The sequence below is a fragment of the Pinus tabuliformis genome, chromosome 5_2 (genome assembly GCF_031772625.1).
Source record: "Pinus tabuliformis cultivar Carrire ecotype Pingquan chromosome 5_2, CPIR1, whole genome shotgun sequence".
Lineage (NCBI taxonomy): Eukaryota > Viridiplantae > Streptophyta > Pinopsida > Pinales > Pinaceae > Pinus > Pinus tabuliformis.
This window is the reverse complement of record NC_142306.1, coordinates 609,243,771-609,256,875: the sequence shown is the minus strand read 5'-3', so window position 1 is coordinate 609,256,875 and position 13,105 is coordinate 609,243,771. Positions and strand designations below refer to the sequence as shown.

Here is a 13,105-nt window from a genome sequence, read left to right as displayed (position 1 = left end):
TGTACAGATTCAGAACAGGGTGGACATATACCAGCCAAGTGGGAAAACAAAACCCGCATTTTTTTAATGGAATTTAAGACTTTTGGTGGTCCAAAATGTCTCAGTGGGGAGGAAATGATCCGAAATTGATCAATGGATGAGCAAGGATCCAGAAAATGCCAAAATTCAAAGTTATTGGATTTGAGTGAAAGCAGTGTCATCGCATAGAGCTCGAAAAACAATCCCAACGCAACTTGAATGGGTGAAAACCGAGTCCATATATCAATGTTATTCAAAGTCAAAGTTTTTTGGGCAAACTCCAAAAAGCGAAAGTCGAAGTCAATGGGAATTCAAAGTCAACGCTGACTGCATGATGACTAGGCGCTGACATGGCACTACTGCCTGTGTGATGAGGTTGAAGTTGACAAGTGCCAGGTTTTGGTTGGGTGCATGGGGAACAATCCCAGGGCGACACGTGGCCCTTTTAGAGGGTGGCACGTGGCCTCGTTAGATTCACCAAGCATGGGGACCAATCCTAAGGAAACATATGTGGCCTAGTCGGAAACATGTGGCCTAGTCGAATTCGCCAAATTTTTTTGAATTTTTTTGAAGGGTCGGGCAGAGCTAACAGGATTCAAACACGTGACCTGTCCAACACAAACTCCATGCCATTACCAATACACCGTCAGCATGCTTTGGTATAACAATGGCAAAAATATGTATTTATTGTTGTGTATTATGGCAAGTGGGGGTAAGGTTAGCGGAGCCCGCCACATCCAGCGGTCTTGCGAACCCAAAGCTATGTTTTAATCGGCGCTAACCATAATCCAAAACGACAGAATCACCACTATATTCGACTTACCACGCAGGGGTTATGTCTTCACCGCTAGTATTCAAACTTTGGTTATAACAAATATGATGCGGAGGTTGCAACTCTATATCACGAGCTCTAATGCGATACCACCGCCAAAAACTACATGTTATATTTGATATGTAGTTCAACGACAATGCCACGGGGTTTAAAACTATGGGTTTGGGTTATAAATAATATGTTAAATATAGAGCGGGTTTGTAACAATAGAGCCATATTGTTATATGGTTATAACAAATGCACTATGTAATTAAATCCATTGCTATGTTTTCCATTAGGGTTTAGTCACAAACATTATATATATTGAATGTTATGCCATGGAAAAGATAGAGAGGTGAGCTTGGCATTTTGAGAGGCGTTGTGGCATTTTATGGAGCAGAAGAGCTTTGGGAGTAGCTTTGAAGATTTGGAGGCAAAACTTTGTAGGATTATTCCGAGAGTTGTAGGAGGTTTTTTTCTTAGCCGTAAGTTGTGTTGGAATTCTAAGGTCTAGCATGACACAATTGGACTAGTCAAAGATCATTTTGATATAACTTTGATTTAGTTTGATGGCTTTCAAGATTTAATATAAAGGCCTCCTTGTTGAAGATGAAGACCCGGAGATGTAGGCTTGAAGATTACCGAACTCCATTAACAATTATTTATGTCGCTATTCTTTGAAAGTTTGTTGTTCTTACTCATTGCAAATTTCTTATAAGTTCTTCATGCTTAAATGTTTATGTACTTAAAATGGTGTTTTTCAAAATCGTGCATTAACACTTTTTAAAAGTTAATAAATAATAAAAGATTAGATGTGGGATCAACCAATAATTTGATTCAAGTTACTTGGATTTTTTTAATTTATTATTCTATATAACATTGTTATTGTTAAAAAATTACATAATATCAAGTAAAAACATAATTGAAATAAATTTTTCATTTAATTTTAACATTTTTTGGAATGATTTAGAAGGGTAATTTTTTTTTTAATTAAGAAAAACGATTTAATTTAAGAATAAGATTTCAAAAATTTTCACTATTAAAATGATTAAAAATAAATATTTAATATATCGCAAAAAAATAAAATATTTATATTCAAAATAAAATGATTAGAATAAAATTTTTATATATCACAAAAATAAAAAAAATTATTATTATATTTCTGGTTGCACGATAGAAATGTATTCAGTTGTCATTTACTTGCTATTAGTTTTTCTTTGATTAAAAAAATTTAAAATCTATCTAAAGTTTAACATTATGAAATCAAAATTTATTTCTATTTATCTCAAATATGATTGGTTTAAATGTCTTTCCTCTTATTGTGTAATGATGACAAAAATTGACTTTTGTGTACACTATTATTAATTACTATGTACTATATCACTAATTACTATTTACAATAAATATAAATAATTTGAAAAATAACATTATATATTAATTACTATGTACCATAAACACAAATGGTTTGTAATTAAATTCAAAAATTTCATTTTCTCATTGGTGTAAAGTATTGAATAGACAATTTTTATGGGTTTTATTTTTAATTTAAAAAATATAAATTAGAAAAAAATATGTAAAAATAACATGTGTACAATTCTCATTATATCAATTTATACTCTAATGACATGACATGTGTACTATAATATGAACATTATATAAAAAAATTGCCATCATTCAATATTAAATAAATAATTATTAACTTCTTATCATTCTCTTCAATGTCAATTAATTATATATATATATATATATATATATATATATATATATATATTATTTACCAAAAATATGTTTAATTATATTTAAAAATTAATAAAAAATATTAAACAAATATTTATATTATTTATTTTACAATTTTATTATTGTTTGGAGTACATACAACATATCATCATAACATTAAAATATTTTATTAAACTAAATTACAAGAAAAAACTAATTATACAACCTTATTTATATTCCTAATAAAATAATTAAAAATAAATATGTGATATAAATATAATTTAATGTATAAACAAAATAACTTTAAAAAATTAGCTTTTTCCGTGATAGTACAGTTTCTAGCAAAACGATAATTTTAAACATTGGATATAAATCAGACAAAGGCCTTGATATATCACTCATATAAAAAATATTTAAAAAATATTTAATAATAAATATTTATATTTAAAATATGATTAATAATTATAAATTATTGGGGGACCAATAATGATGTATGAATCTAAATATATGATTTGTGAACTAACTACATTTTTACGGTCTGGTCTAATTTATATCTAATCTATTACGGCATAGCTGGCCGTCATCATTGCTGTGTAGATGGCAGTCAACACTGCTGTGTAACCATAGATGCTGATGGCAATATCAGATTGTTGAACTTAAGATTAATTCATTTGTTCGTGAGAGAAATTTAGTTCATGCGAAAGAAAAGAATGGTGATGATTCCATGTCGCAGCCCCCTCCTCCGCCTGATAGCCTTCAGCTACCTATTAACACCAATTTTTGCTGCACAGACCATGGAGGAGGATCATCGAAACACGACTTTCGCTTTCAACAGATTCAATAGAAGCAATTTATTCTTGGGAGGGGGTGCTTCAGTCATGCCCTTCGTACCTGTGCTTGTCCTCACAAATCACTCGCATTTCATTTCAGGCCACGCGCTGTATTCAATTCCTCTGCAGATGAAAAACAAGGAGACGGTTTCCTCCTTCAGCACTACCTTCGTTTTCTCAATGGTGCCTCCTCCCTCTGGCGTAGGCGGTCATGGAATAGCCTTCGTCATGATGCCCCACAGATCTCCCTTCGGCGCTCTGCCAGCCCATTATTTGGGCTTGCTAAACATCACCAGCTGCGGGCAAGCATCCAATCACTTGTTTGCAGTGGAGTTCGACACGGTTAGGAACGTGGAATTCAATGACACAGACGACAACCACGTGGGCGTGGACATCAACGACCTCAAGTCAGTGGTGACCAAGCCTGCCGGATATTGGAATGGGGAGGACAGATTCCATGGCTTGAGCCTCAAGAGTGGACGTAACATACAGGCCTGGATCGATTACAATCATCCACAAAGCCGCCTCAACGTTACCATCACATTGGCCGGCTTGCCGAGACCTCAGAGGCCGTTGATATCTCTGAAAATCGACCTGCACAACGTTCTGCAAGAGAAGATGTTTGTTGGATTTTCAGCGGCCACAGGAGTCTTCGTGGAAGACCATTACGTTCTGGCGTGGAGCTTCACCACCGAAGGCACGGCGCCGCCCCTCGATGTGTCGCGTCTCCCTTCATTTGCTAACATGTATTCCAAACGTCCGGACCGCGGACTCATAGCCGGCATCACCGTGGCGACTGTTGTTATCGTCTCACTCGCGATTGGCGCGGTCCTGCTTCTGAAAAGAGCGAGAAACAGGGAAACGATTGAAGAATGGGAGCAGGAGTACTGGCCCCATAGATTCACTTACCAGGAGCTCAGCATTGCCACCAGCAGATTCCGGTGTGATAACGTTTTGGGGCAAGGGGGTTTTGGCAAGGTTTACAAGGGCGTTCTCCCCAGCAGCGGCCAAGAAGTAGCAGTCAAATGCATCATGAAGGAGTTCACGGAGGGAATGAAAGGGTTTGTTGCAGAGATCTCGAGCATGGGACGCCTACAGCACCGGAACCTGGTTCACCTCCGGGGCTGGTGCCGGAGGCAGAAACAATTATTCATCGTTTACGACTACATGCCCAACGGAAGCCTGGATAATCTCATATTTGGGAACCCAACAACAGTCCTGTCGTGGGATCGGCGATACGCGATCCTGAAGGGCGTGGCGGCGGGGCTGCTGTATCTGCACGAGGGATGGGAGAAAATGGTGATCCACAGAGACATCAAGTCGAGCAACGTGCTTCTGGATTCCGAGCACAACGGGCGGCTAGGAGACTTTGGACTCGCTCGGCTTTATGATCACAACGAGAATCCTCAGACGACTCATGTGGTGGGAACGCTGGGGTACATAGCGCCGGAGCTGATACACACGGGGAAGGCCACTCCCAGCTCGGATGTATTCAGTTTCGGGGTTCTGCTGTTGGAAGTGGCATGCGGGAGGAGGCCCGTGGATCTGTCGAAGGACGCCGAGCAAACGATTTTGGTGGAGTGGGCGTGGGAGCTGTACAGCGAGGAGAGGCTGCTGGAGGCATCGGATCCAAAGCTGGGGAAGGCATATGATGTGGGCGAGATGGAGAAGGTGCTGAAATTGGGGTTGTTGTGTTCTCATCCAGAGCCGGAGAACAGGCTGGGCATGCGCCATGTCTGCCAAATACTGGAAGGCGAAGCTCCTCTTCCCGACATCTGCACGGGTTCGTTAGACGTCAGTATTATGTGTTCTGAACCCATAGCTGACCATTCTCAGGTATATGGGTAATCACTTTTGGAAGTAGAGGTCGGGCAGAAGCCGGTCACAAGATATATGCTCAATCAAGCCTTCGCTAATTCAAAACCGCAGTCGGTTCCAATGGTCGAATACTGTATGCTGCGGTCCATAGATTTTTCCATTGCATCTTCGCCAACGAAAATTGAAAATGGTTTTCTCGTTAGAGAATTATTTCGAATTAATGTATTTGTTGTGATAGGTTGAGAAGGTCGAGTACTGTATTATGCGTCCCACATATTTTTCCATCGGATCTTCAAGATAAATCCTGAAAGAAAATTGAAAATGGTTTTTTATTATTTATATTTAGTGTAATATTAATATTATATCAGTTATTTAATCACTGAGTTATAATGGTTTTCCCATTCTACTAAAAAAAATATTATCTCTTTTGAAAAAACTCAAAAAACTGTTCTCTTTTTAGAATCTAAAAAATATTTTAGAATGTTCTCAATTTGACCTACATATATCATAGATAACATAAGTATATTTTTCCAACCTAACGATAAAATTGCAAGGAAAAACATTTTATTGCAATTAAGTTTCCAAATAATTATCTTAATTAATATAGTATTTAAATTGGTAAATGCAATGCAAAAGTGATGCAAGATGTGCACAATACATTGTAAAATTATTAAGCCTTTGAGATAAAAATAATTAAGATCTATTTTAAATTATATATACACTTCTGAATTTTTGCTGTGGTTAGTGTAAAAAAGTGTATTTAATTTTTTTTTAAATATTTTTTGGGTTATATATATAACAATGAGTTTTTTTACCTTTCTTATTAATTTATGGTGATTTTTTCTCATCAATGCAAATTTGCTTCATAATTTGTATTTAAAACAAATGAGAAAATACAAAGTCTAGAAGAAAATAGGGATTAGACATATGTATTATTAGCATTTTTTCTTCGTTTCTTATTAATTTATGGTGATTTTTTCTCGACCAATACAAATTTGCTTTATAATTTGTATTTAAAACAAATAAGAGAAAACAAAGTCTAGAAGAAAATAGGGCTTAGACATATGTATTATTAGCACTCATACTTCTAGGGACTAGACATCTATATCATTAGCACTCATACTTATAGAACCTAGACATATGTATCATTAGCACATGACATTTTATTGAGAGAAAATCTTTTTTCCATGTACATTTGATTCTAAATATATTATTATATTTTTTATGCGTCTTATTGTTTAATTGTATTTATTATTCCACCACTATGTAGCTAAACTTTCTTGAAAAATAGAACCATAACTTTTCACAAAACCTATACTATAAATTTGATTATTGTCTCAATGAACTTAAAAACATAATTGTGGAGCTTACATGGCATCATAGTTACTTGCTTCCATTCGCCATTTATATGATATATCCAAATATAGGGTCATGATGAGAGAGTACTACTCAAGTGGCATCAATAAGGAAGAGATGAAAAATATGGATATAAACAAAACTAGTATTGTTCTTGTTCATTGACCTTAGAACCAAACACTTGCCTAGTTCAAGAAAGGGGCATCATTACATGGACTCGTGAACATCCCAACATGGAGAAACAACTAGATGGATCAATAGATTATGGTATTTGGAAAACCTCCTTGCAATAATAGAGAGCTTCCCTTGTATTCTTTTGGGAATTATGTGCAACTGAGTTCATTCTAGGTCTCCATGCCAATTATTTTGACATTGGAGAATTTTAGTGGATTGGTCTTGGCTCTTCTCAAGCCCAAGAAACTACCACACATAACCCATTGAGAGGTTAGCCCACTCCTAAGTTATTTTTAGTACCCCTTCACACCCCACCCCACCCCCCAGCCACCCCACCTCAAATATGGGATTCAATTTTCAACTATTACAATATCATCATTGACATGTAGTATTTTATTTGTCACAACTTCCCATCAAGAGCCATCATCTAATGATCTTATGCCACTATCTCTAAGTAGGGACTTCAGATCAGATAACCATTCTAATTCTAGCACAATTGTCAACACAAAAGCTTGAGAAAACTATAAAGTTCTAGGACTTGAACCTATGACCATAAGATCTTTTGGTGGTGTTTTGGCATTGCAATTTTCATATTTTTGAGTTTAATTCATAGTTTGATAAAAGCTACAAAAATTATTTGAGTCATGGATTAAGATAACAATGTAGAAAATTATTGAAAATCATGGAGAAATTCAATTTTCCTAACTTGCATCCAATCCTTCCATCCTTGAATTTGCTAAAAAATCCAAGATAATATGAGAGGGAGTATTGGATGATGTTATTGTCTCATTTGACTCTTGTGATTACTTCGTAGAATTTATGGTCTTATATCCCAAATATTCTTTTGGGAGCATCCCATGATCCTTGATAGGCCAAGGATTGCTACCATAAATGCTTTTATAAGTTGAAAATCTAGAAATATGTTTATTTCACAAGGGGTTTTAGTGAAACAAGAGACCTTATACCCACCTAAAAAATCCCTCACTTATCTAGAAAATATTCTATGGTATAACAATGGCAACATTGATGGAGAATTTGTACAATCGTATTTGCAATAGATCAAGTAATGAACTTCAAAGAAAACATCGAGGAAATCCAAATGAACACTTTGCTCTAAATTTTAGATTTTACATAGAATTTTAATTTGTGTTATCTTTTGTTAAATCAAAATTTGGAGGTTGATGTGTAGGAAACTAGTGTTTCAACATCCCCTTTTACATTTTGTAATATCGTGGCAACCACCACCTAGAAAAAATAGTGCTACAACATGCCCATTGGTATCAACCAAAGTGAACTTTTGCATATAAGTTCTCAACTTACTGAATCCTAGCTGGAAAAATTGATCCAAGTCCTACAAAAAAAATAAAGTTCTTTTGCATGATACTACCATGAAATTAAAGGTATAGACCTTAACACTTTCTCTCATCATATTATAGTTAGAGTGATTCCCATCTTATTAGGTAACCCCAAAGGCATATGAACCTAGCCCTTAAAGAATTAGTTAAAGATGAATTGCAAAAGCTTCTTGATGCCAAATTTATCTATCAAAAAGGTCTCACCTATTGTAGTAGTTCCCAAGAAGAATGGTAAATAGAAATTTTTTGTGGATTTCCAAGATTTAAACAAGGCCACCATGAAGGAATATTTTCATCTTCCATTCATTGACCAAGCTCTAGACAATCTAACAAACAAACTGTATTTTTTTATTTCTGGATGGTTTTAGTGGCTATCATCAAATATAGATTGCACTATATGATCAATACAAAACCACGTTCCCAAACCCATGGGGTACATTCACTTATTGAGTGTTGTGTTTGGATCATTTAATGCTGTGGCACATTCCTAAGAGTAGTGCTATGAATCTTTTCGTACTTAATCCATAACCATGTTGCAATGTACATGGATTATTTTATTGTTTATGGTGACTCATTTGAGGAAGCGTTAGAGAACCTTGGAAACTTCTTAATCAAATGCCAAGCAACTAACATTTCCGTAAGTAATGAAAAATGTTACATGTTGTTAAATAAAGGTGTTGGTCTTTGATATATTATCTCTTTTGTAGGGATTGAGGTAGATAAGAATAAAAGAGAAGTGATTTCAAAGCTTCCAATATTTAATAGGTTAAATTTCATGTAAGTTCTATTGAGATATGCCATTGATATGGTCAACAAGCCATGGATGCACTCGAAAAGTGTGCACTCTTTAACATATCAATAATTTGGGTTTTTTCCCTATAGTTTGGACCTCCAACTAACGATGATTTTAAAATTTTTGTGAATTTTTATCTAGGAGGATTATTTTATAGTGGGATATACTGTTGGAAAGGTATCGATGAGGCCTACACAATCATTATATTTATAGGATTATTAGGGCTTCTTAACTTAGTAAAAAAACTCAATAATCTTCAAGCTTCATTGGACTTTACCTAATGAAGGTATTCAAGATGTCTAATTGTCATATTGCTTCCTATGATCCATAAATGATGCTACTTTTATCTCAGAAATTCCATTTGACATCTTGTTTTCATCGGTGACAACACTATGTGCAACAGTCTCCCTCTTTTTCATTAATGGTGACACCGTCAGACATTAATGCATATTGATGCCAATCAAACCAAAATCCCCCTGACATGGTTTTAACAACTCACCCTACCTGACTATGAAGATTCCTCCCTTCTTTCTGTCAATACCTGTGTTTTCTCTTCCAATATTCTTGTTCCTTCGGTTTGTATCAATCTCTCCAATCTCTCCCCCTTTGACATCAATGGAAAAGGTTCATGAATGTTTACTATATTCATATGCAAAGTGACTCCTGTGGTGTATTTATTTCTACCATAATTTTTTCATCTAGTAAGTATCTATCAGAACTCAACAAATTGTTCTTCTATGAAATAAGGTCTCTATAAGTATGTTGCCAAAGCTTCTGAACTATTCCTCATCTTGTGGACTTGCACGAACCATGATGCATTTTTGTTGCCATATAATCATGTTTCCATGATGATAGAGTTTACCACTAAGATCGTATGTTATCCTATGGATCGGTATAAATATCTTTCTACCAAAGTTGTTCACAATTATTCCTGCACCTTCAAAGTCTCCCCCTGAGACCATGCATCCTTCATTTATAAGTACATGTCATATCTACATTCTCTATTTTCCCTATATTATCCTATGGACCTGAAGTTTCCTTCATACATAAGTTATTTCCAATGCTCGCTAGTGTGTTTGAACTTTCCTGTGGACCCGTGGACATGATGAATTCTTTACTGAATCAACCTTACTTCTCATACTAACTAAAAAATTCCCTGCTATTGTTTATAAGTTGTACTCAAAGTGCTCATTCTATCTACATGCAATTGCTTCTTCATGTTTTGATCAAATAGATGATAGTCTTGAAGAAGTCTTCACCAAGGGATTAGATATGAGAAATCATATCTAATTGAGTTCCTACTTGACCTATTCTCCATCTTGTAGATATTGTATTGATAGGAAGTCCCTCTCTGTTGTACCATCTCAAGTTGAGTATGTAATCTCGTGATATATGACCTTCATTATGTTATATCTAACATTGCATCAGTGGTTGGTTCATTCTCCTAATTTGATTCACATGTCTCCATCTAGGCACTTGATCGTATCCTCTATACCTGAACTCATAATATGTTCTACAGATCTATGCTTTGTGCCCAAATTAATTACATGAAGAGTAATAACTAAGGAACTTATTTTCATACATGGGTGTAGAAAGATATCTTGATCTTTTGAAGTTATTCCTTAGAAGAACCATATCAATTTGCTGATTTCCAACACCTACTTCATTGTTTCTTGTGGATACTTTGTGAGGAGCCATATTCATTTGTTGATTTCCAACACCTGCTTCATTTTTGCTTGTGGAGCCTTTGTAAGGATTCTTTGTCATAAGAGATCATCTTTCTTCATTATGGATTTTTATATTCCACTCCTTCCTAGAATTGTCTTGAGTCATTGAAAGAACATGCTTGGAGTTCATTTCTTTCTTTGATCTTCAAGAAAGTTATTGCTAGATGCATTAAATGTCTAATTGATCTTCTTGATATGTTATTCATTTGATGAGATCGAGGGACCATTGTTCTTGGGTGCCTCACAATTTCCTTGATTACTAAGACCTGTTTTAATGAGAGGAGACCTTTATATGATGAGAATGTGATCTAGTGATTCAATCCCTTTGTGAAACTTTTGTTTGATATACTCTAATTATTCTCTTAAGAGGACAACTTCCTCCTCTAGTCTTTCACAAATTTGTTCCTTCTCATGTAATTTTTCTCACAAAAAATTATTTACCCCTTTTTCTTCTTCTAGTTTGAATTCGAGAGCAATAATAGTGTCTTCATTTAATTTTTTGTCTTGAAGCTACAACATAAGTTGAACTTCCTTCTTTTAGAGAATCCCTATCTCTTTTAACGAACATTTAAGTTCTCCTTCATAGTCTATCTCTACTTAAGGTTCTTCTATTTCAACGATGAATAATATTTCACCCCTAATCTTTATCGATCATAGTTTCATTACATTCACTGTCACTTTTCTCTTTTCAGTAGAATTTCTTCTTCTTACTAGTTTTCTTCTTCTTTTGATGTTTGGATTTGAATCTTGGCTCATCATCAGTATCATTCATCTTAACATAGGGATATTTAGATGCATAATGACCTATTCATCCACATTCAAGGAACTTTAAAGGAAGCTTACCTTTGAAATTTTCGGTTCCTCTTTTTAACTTCCAGAAAGACTTGGCTTCTTCCTTGTCAAGACTTGCAGTGTAGTTAATGGCATTGTCTATTTGAAGAAAATGAGAGATAATCTTATCCTCTTTCGTCTTTTCATCACAAATTTTCTTCATTTATTTCATCAAGTATATATGTATTATTATTGGTCTTGATAGTTTTTTCTACCAATTTACTTGTATCTAAATTTTAGTTATGACACCGTTTGGATTTGAATATGCCATCAAAACCTTGATAACATATCTCATTGACACTTAGAATATTATACTTTAATCCTTCTATATACAAGACATCTCACACTTCAGTTCTTCCATTATCAATGGTAATGATACCTTTTCCAATGATTCTTGTAAATGCAGTGTTCCCAAAATTTACTTTACCTCCATCTATCTCCCTAATGTTGATAAACTTTCTTTGATCCCTTGATATGTGTCTTGAGCAGCCACTATTGGCATACCACGTATCTTTGTCCTTTTGAGTATATGCAATATGAGGCTAAAATTTTCTTCTTTCTCTTTCCATATCTTAGGTGGAAACTTTTATTCTTCTTAAGTGACTTTATCATTCATGGCCTTGTGTTAAAATAATGGCATATAGAATGATCACAAGTAAATTCCTTATAACCAAATGTATTACATAGAAAGCAATAACCATAAAACGGTGTGTGGTACATGGGGTATTGCTTATTGCTACTTAAATTGGCTTGGAAATATTTTTGAATGATCCAGATTTATGAAGGAACGAAATGAAATACAAATATAAATATAAAACAGAGATACATCAAAAATAAAACTTTAATTCATTCATAACAAAATGCTGAAAATTGTTTGCATGGAGAATGGAAATAAACTAGCTCAATCAATGGTAGCTTATCTCTGAGATGAGATGTTGTGGATACATACCTTCTGAAATATATTATAATGAGGCTCAGAGGCCTATTTATTATTGAGAAAAAATAAAAAACCATAAACATCCAAAAACCTAACCCTAGGAGATGAAGCGCCAAAACATTGTGGGCCTCGTTGGGGTAAATTGGTACATCAACTTCCTGGGGTCATAAATTTGGCATATGATCCCCGTTTGACATGTACATTACCTCGTTAGAAATATCTATCCAAGGATTCAAACTTTTGATTGCAAAGCCCTATCAAAAGTTGTGGGTTTATCCATTTTCTAAAAAATATGTTGTTTATGGCCTCAAAATGATTCTAAAAGTTCAGGACCCAAAAAAATGCCAAAAATAGTAGATTGTGCAAAAATTAAGGAAACTAAAAGAAACAATGGTGGGGGTCCAAGTGTAATAGCCGGTTATCCACCAATATCCACCTGGATTAGGCCTCCTCCCTTAGGAAGAAATGGTCCCCACTGTGTTGAGTGCCTCCATGAGATGGGGAAACTTTTGCTGAACTTGGTTCCAGTGAGCCACTTGCCTTGGTGCAAGAGTTGGACAAATTTGACAACCTGATATAGTTGGACCTTCTATTGGCGAGTGTTCTTGATCTGTGTGTCCATGATCTGATTAGTTGTGGAAAGTTCCATTCAGTTTGGGTTTAGCTCTGTTGGTGTTAGTTGTTATACAATGTTTGATGTGTCCAACAATGGTGGAAAGTATGGTCGAAGGCAATCCAC

At 35.0% G+C, this 13,105-nt stretch overlaps 1 pseudogene; it reads left to right on the top strand.

The window, feature by feature from the left end:
• The first annotated feature begins 3,053 nt into the window (after positions 1-3,053).
• On the top strand, positions 3,054-5,512 carry LOC149160487 (L-type lectin-domain containing receptor kinase IV.1 pseudogene; annotated as a pseudogene).
• The last annotated feature ends 7,593 nt before the right edge of the window (positions 5,513-13,105 follow it).